Raw genomic sequence first — 7671 nt, forward strand, 5'->3', positions numbered from 1 at the left:
ATTGCTACTACAGAAACATATTATAAAATAAAAGATGAAGAATTTTTTTCTTTCACATTATCTCAATCAAGGAAATATTTTGAATAAAACAGAGTTGTACTAAACTATAGAGCTATTGGGAGCATTATTAAATCTTATGTTTAAATTTATCTTTTAAATTTCTCTATGAATTTAATGGATCTATCATTATATCCATATATTCAGTTTGTAATCCATCAGGAATGTGACACTGAAAAAATAGTAGTCTTGTATTTATCCTTTTGAGATATTTTATTTAATCAATTTTTAAAATTCATATATTCAAGGTGGATAGTTGTGTAAAAAATCCATTTAATATTATCCATCCAATTTTATAAACTTTAGATTCAAATATTGTTATATTCTTCTGGTTTTGTAGACAATATGTATAAGTTAATTTTTAAAATTTTAGGTTTAAATATTATCTTATATTTACAAAACAACTGATTTTATAAGGAAAATATTGAGATTAATTTTTTGAAAACTTCAGGTTCATGTATTATCCCATAATTAAAAAACTTTTGGTTTTGTAATTAGTATTTAGAATATTATAATATGTATTCTAATTATATTTTGACTTCAAGTTTATATTTTTTACAATTTATACAAACTTTAGGTTGCAAATATGATATAGTTATTATAAAATAAATACTTTGATGAAACTTTGGACTTCTGGTCTATATATATATATATCTCACGATTTTATAAAGTTTAGGTTGCAAATTGGATATAATTATTATATTAAAAATAAATATTCAAATAATATTTAGGATTTCTGTCTCAAATTTATGTTTTTATAAACTTCAGGTTACAAGTAATATTTATGATGACAGGTCTAAATTTATGATTTTGTAAATTTTAGGTTACAAATAATATTCATGATTTTAGGTCTAGATTTATGATATTCAAGACTTCAAATTTAGATTCATAATTTTGGAAACTTTGGATTATAAATAAGATACAATTATAAATAAATATTAAATAAAAGAATAAAAGAAATTAAAATATCTATAGTTTATATTTGATAAGTATAATAATATTATAACCGAGATATATATATTTATAATATATAAATAAAATAATAATATAATTAAAAGATAACTAATATTAAAATATATTTAAGCTAATTGTACTGATAACATGTTATAAATTATTAAAAAATAAACCCAAAAGAAAGATAAAAGGATGTGGAATTACATAGCCTTTCATTTAATGCTTTCTCATGTATATTTTTTAAGATCATTTGATATATAAACTATTTTCCAATTCATATTTACGTCTTTTTTTTTTTTTTTTTTTGCGTTGATAATCTTTACACGTAGAAAGTCATTTCACAACAATAGCCTTTTTATACAAGGACACATGTTAAAAAGAAGATTTATAATTAATTAGTTTTTTTCTCTTTTAGGTTGCTTAGATGTTTGGCATACATTACTCATATGATCATATCATATTTCAATTTAGTACCATATTAAAATTATGTTCAACTTAAAATTGGATTTGAATTGGATCAAATCTGAAAAGAGTGAAACTTGTTTTCATTGAATTCAAACTCAATTCAATTTATATTTAATTTGCTTTATAAATCTAAAATTTGTATTCCGTTTGAGTTTAAACAAATCAAACTTAGTTCAAATTCTTCAATTATGTAAGAAGAAGGTGATATTATAATTAAAAATATATTATTTTATTATTATTTAAAAAATATATCAGACAATAATATATTAATTATACAGGGAATTAAGACAATTAAATATCAATAATCAATACAATATGCCTTATTCGACACACATATGCCATTCGACTGGAATATTATATCCTAACACGATCCTTATAACCACCAAGTTTCATTTGGAGTCATTCCTCTCCTCAATCCTGCCCGGGAACCCACCTTTCATCTTGGCCGTCAAATGCGCCACAAACTCTGGCTCAACACTTTCCTGTATCACTGGCACCACCTTGAACCTCTTCAACACCCCACTTACTACTCTCTTCATCTGCAAAAACGCCATGTCTTTCCCTAAACATATCCTCGGCCCTGCTTGAAACACAGGATATGTGTACGAATCCCTTCCAACAAAGCTCCAACTGCCATCTTCTTCCCTCTTCAACCACCTGTCTGGCTTGAACTTGCTCCAATCTTTTCCCCACAGCTTCTCCATTCTCCCCATTGTGTATGGATGATACGCCACTCGCATGCCTTTCTTCACAATTGTCCCGTCTGGCAATACGTCATCGTTCTCCGCTACCTTGGAGTCTACAGGTACTGGTGGGTAGAATCTCATGCTCTCGCAGAGTGATGCGTGCGTGTATACCATATCTTTTATGTCCTCATATACTGTAGTGTCTGATTTTTCTTTGATTTCGTTGAGAATTTCTTTTTCGACTTCAGGGTGTTTTGAGATGAGCAAGAAGAACCAAGTCAAAGCAGCAGATGTGGTGTCTCGGCCGGCAAGTGTGAAGCTGATGACTATATCAGTGACAAAGTCATCGTCGTATTTGCCTGAGCTCAAGAATCGTGCCAAAAGATCCGTGGACTCACCCGGGTTTTGTTTCTTTTCTTTTATGATGTTCTTTGAAAATGCTTTCACTTCAGAAATTGCAAGTTTTAGACGCCTTTCAGAGCCAATATTGAGAAGCCGTTTAGCCTTCCAAATTATAGGTAAGGGCGCTTGAAATCTTTCGCTGCTTATTTTAACACACTCGTCAAAAGCTTGAGCGAACTTGGCTTTGGGAAAAGATGGCAACAGATATTCAGGATCGTACCCAAAAGCGATCCTGCATATATTATCAAAAGCAAATCGTTGAAGAACATCTTGAAAATCTAGCACTTGTTTACCGGCAGCCGCCTTTTCAAGAATGGGAATAAGGCGATCGGAGAGTTCAGTCTCAACAACGGTTTCGACAAATTTTCGGACGGTTTTGGTGTTGAACTCGTGACTTGAAATCTATCTTTGAAATTTCCATTGTTCGCCGCCAATATTGAAAATACCGTGACCTAGAAAGTCGGAGAGAGTTGTTCCAAATCCAGCGCCTTTTGGGTAATTGTTAAAGTTGGTTTTGAGGATATGCTGAACATTGGCTGGATTGGCTGTGAAGATAGAGACCTGGCCTCCTAACCTACGCAAGGTAAATGTTGCAGAAGGGACATTCTGCAGAATTCTAGTTACCCACTGGAGTAATTTGTTTCTGTTGGCTTGAAATGAGAAAAAAGAGCCCACTATTGGGTAGCATTTTGGAAGATCAATTGCATTACTGGAAGAATATGATGATGATGAACCCCTTGTTTTGGAGCTTCTGGTTCTGATGATGAGAAGGAAAACGACGGAAGTGAAATGAGGAGAAATGAAGTTACAAGATTAAGCAACATGGCGGATAAAAGATTTGTGTTTAATAGGATATGAAGGAAAGGAAAGGACTGCGTTTGCTTGTTACAAAGTGGAAGAAGAAAGCAGTCTGGTTGGGGCTTTTATAAGGTGAAGTCTCCGCTTGGTTATTTGTCAAATAGCAGTACTATGCGTAGGCCTAATGAACAGACATCTCATGTCATGGCTGCTGATGATGTCTCCAAATACATTTGCGGACTAAATAGGAAGTGTGAAGTCAATCATTTTCAAATTGACCAAACAGGAAAACTAGAAGTAATTGCGCACGTTCTTTTCTAGATAATATTTTCAAGAAACGTGCGCAAGGTCGTCACTCCCCTGCCCACGTTCTTTAAAATCCCTATTTTGAGAACTTACCCAAATTTGTCAAAATTTGGTTTGAATTCAACTCCTTAACAGTGGAGTTTGTATTGAATTTTTTACACTATATTTCATCCATTCATTCTTTTTATTAAGTAAAATCATTATTGTATTTCTTTGAAAAAAAAACTGTGTAATGAAACACCACGTTAGTGGCTTTATTTTTATAGAAGAATAAAATTACAAAAAATTTTTATTTATATAAATTAAAGTGATAATTTGTTATTGAATAATATAATTATTTATTTTTTTCACTTTAAATTTATTTAATTATTATATATAAATAAATTTATATAATATTATTTTTATAGATATTCATAGAGAGCATTATTCATTGCAAAAAGGTAAAGATATGATTTAAGATAACTTTGTTTATAAATAGCAAATGATCTTTATTTTTTTATTAAATCCATAATATTTTATTAATGATTGAGTGTCCAGTATTTATTAATATTTTAAGGATAATTAATTAAAGAATAAATAACATTTTTCTACTTAAGATTTGATTTAGAAACCATTTTTTACCCCCAGTTGATAAAAATAATATTTTTTCCACCCAAATCAAATTTTAATTTTAAAAAATAACCATAAAAGAGTATAAAAATAATTTTATAAATTATTAAATTTGAAAAAAAATTGTCTTCATATCAAATCCAAACATTCTAAATATGACAATTTGATCTTTAAAAATATTTAAACTCACAAATTAATTTTTGAAATCTTTTCAAACCCTCATATATTTTTATACTACTACATTTGTCAATAGTTATAATATGAAATTTATACTCATAATTTGTTGTATTCTATTCAAATATTCGAGGTGTAATTATCATTTTTTTAACTATTGAGAGCAATCTAATATTTTAAAATTTTGTGAAAGACCCCAAACTTTTTCTAAATTTTTAATAACCCCTAATTTTTTTCAAAAAGGTTTCTAATATTTTTAAAAATTATAATTTACCCTCTAATATATGATTATATAACAAAGACACCTATATCTATAGGAAGAGAGAAAGAAAAAAGTAAAAATGAAAGGAAAATAACCAGGTTCTTATATAATTTGGATATTTTAAGGGTTTATTTATATTTTTTATTAATTTAGAATTATATGATAATTTTGAAAAATAAAATAGTAAAGATAAAATGATAATTTCACTTATTAATACTATTTTTCATTAAAAGAATTTGACTTTTGGTGAAAAATATTATTTATATATGATTACGGGTAGAAAAGCGTAGGTTAACTAGAGGTCAAAGAGTGTTTTAAGGCCAAATCTTGGGTGGGAAAATGTAATTCACTTTTAATTAAATTAGACAATCTTTTAAAGTGTAATCAAATTCAACTCTTATATCTTTCTAATCAATTATCCAATTTAAATACAAAAATGTTCATAACTCTTCTCCTTTCAATAAAACACTAATTAAAATAAACTAACATAAATTCAAATAAAAAGATAGAGGACATTCGATTGATCAGATAGAAAATGAAGTAAGCCCAAGATGGTCAGAAGAATTATATAGAGAAAAGGAGAGTTTAACATGGGAGATAAGAATGACTCCGTATCGACATGTGATGAGATTTGAAATAAAAGAAAAGTTGACCTCCAAATTTATCAATCCTTTTGAGATCTTGGAGAGGATCAGTAAAGTAGCCTGTAGACTTGCTATATCATCAAGCATGGATTACATCTATAATGTGTTTCATCTTTTGTTGTTTTGCAAGTATATAGGAGACCTGAGCCACATTCTAAGGACCTACTAGATAAAATTGATTAAGGACCTTATGTATGAGAAGTAATTGATGAAGATTTTGAACAGTAAAGTGAAAGTGTTCTAAATTGGTTAAAGTCTTTTGGAGAAATTAGAAAGTCAAAGAGGCAACTTGGGAGGTCAAGCTAGATATGAGAGATCACTATTTGAAGCTATTTGGGTTGAATTTCAGGGACAAAATTCTAAATAAGAAAAGGAGAAATGTAACACTCGTAGGTATGCTCTAGGCATATCTTATTTCTTTCCCTAAATTTGTTTTCAAATTTGGATCAAATAAGGTTAAATATGAAAATTGAATTTTATATTGGGCCTAGCATATGATTGTGCGTGGTGAGTGTACGCTCTTGTACATTAATTGTTATGCAGACAACCCATGTGAGCTACAATGATGGCAAGATTAAAAAGATGAACGATGTGCATCCTTAGGACATAAAACCATATATATATATATATATTCATATATATGTATGTATGTATGTAATTGACAGGATTTTCAAAAGAAGGGAGACGTCGAAATTTTAAACATGATTGCGAACAACGATCAAGAATCAAGGAGGACTTGGTTGCAAACTCTTTTTGCTTGGATCATAGGTAAGTGAGAGTTAGCCTATCTGTATCGATTCTTGATTTCCTTGATGCATCTTAAATGGATTCAATCACTAATGTATGATAAATAGATAGTTTAATAATTCTTGATTATATGCATGTGTTGTTGCATGAAGAGTTAATCTAGATACAAACATGAATCTTGATATAGGAATCTTGATTAGTATGAATATAGTATTAGGATAGTTTGGTGTTGAATGTACAAGAAGACATAACCAAGAATGGCATAAGATTGATTTTCGAAAGGCCATGCAAGACTGTGCATTATTGGTCATGGTCATGTGTAGACATATCAAATCTCGATTTTGAATAGGTGTATGCCCATGCACCATGATGCGTATTCCTATACACTTATTCCTCAAAAACTTGAATTATTGATGGATGAATGTGTGACAAGCATGTAAGAACATCCATGGCCAAAAATTGACTTTATGATGTCATCTATGCCTATATACTAGGATCATATACAGTTGTATATGAATGAATAAGGTTACAAAAAGCTTTGGGTTAGAAACATACAACCATACAAGGAGGAATGCCCATACATGGGATTTTTATGTGTGTACACCCATACAACCTTGAATGTGAGTGTACATGCATTTTGATGAAGTACGCTTGTATACAACCAAACATACAACCATACAAGGAAGAGACTATACACACCGTTAACTTGGTTATGGACAATCATACACTGATAATTTTGAATAGATTTCGAAAAGGAATTAAAGTTTGCTAAGTTGCTAAAAAGTTCTTTAGAGATAGAGATATGAAATGGGCACATAGAAATGATAGATAAACCTAGGTAAAGATAAAAAGAATCAGATTAGTGACTGAGATAATTCTAAGTGATTTAGTATTAATAGAGACCAAGAAATTTTGAGAAAATTAAGATGAATTGATTTCGATGAAGCATAGATTTATAAGATTATGAGTTGACTTAAGAGAGTATCCGTGACTTAGGTACACTTATAGATAGGGTATAGTTTGTCCATTGGTGTTCTTAGATAAAGAGAGAGTTGTTAAGACCATATGTTTGTTAATTGGCTTAGGAATTATTATGATGTAGATAATCTATTGATTATAGTCCAAAGATTGGAATGCTTAGACCACGAGTCTATTGATTGACAAAGAGATAAGACAAACAAGATTACAGAGAGAGCCTTACAAAATTGGTCACTAGAGTGGGTACCGATTTCTTTTCTTTTGGTTAAGATTTGAACAGCCTAAGATTTGGAATACAGATACAACCTAGGGTAGAAAAGAAAAGGGCTAGATTTGATTAATTGATTGTCAAGTAGATTACTCATATTTATTAAGTGTTTTTCACTCACTCATTTCCTTTTCATTTGTAAGTGAGCCATATCGAGATGATGACGACGAGGCAGTGGGTCTATGATGAAGCAACAAATGGCGGATGAACTCATTAGGATTTATGATTTGATATAATGATTTTTATTATGACTGATAGTTACAAACTTTCATAGAGTACACTCATTATTGATGATTATGTTTGATTTGGATTTAGATTTTG

The 7671-nt window shown here is 29.8% G+C and overlaps 1 pseudogene; it reads right to left on the bottom strand.

Annotated features, from left to right (window-relative positions):
* Positions 1-1760: 1760 nt before the first annotated feature.
* Positions 1761-3819, bottom strand: LOC123207293 (annotated as a pseudogene).
* Between the last annotated feature and the right edge of the window lie 3852 nt (positions 3820-7671).

This window comes from Mangifera indica, unplaced genomic scaffold (genome assembly GCF_011075055.1).
Source record: "Mangifera indica cultivar Alphonso unplaced genomic scaffold, CATAS_Mindica_2.1 Un_0069, whole genome shotgun sequence".
NCBI classification, from domain to species: domain Eukaryota; kingdom Viridiplantae; phylum Streptophyta; class Magnoliopsida; order Sapindales; family Anacardiaceae; genus Mangifera; species Mangifera indica.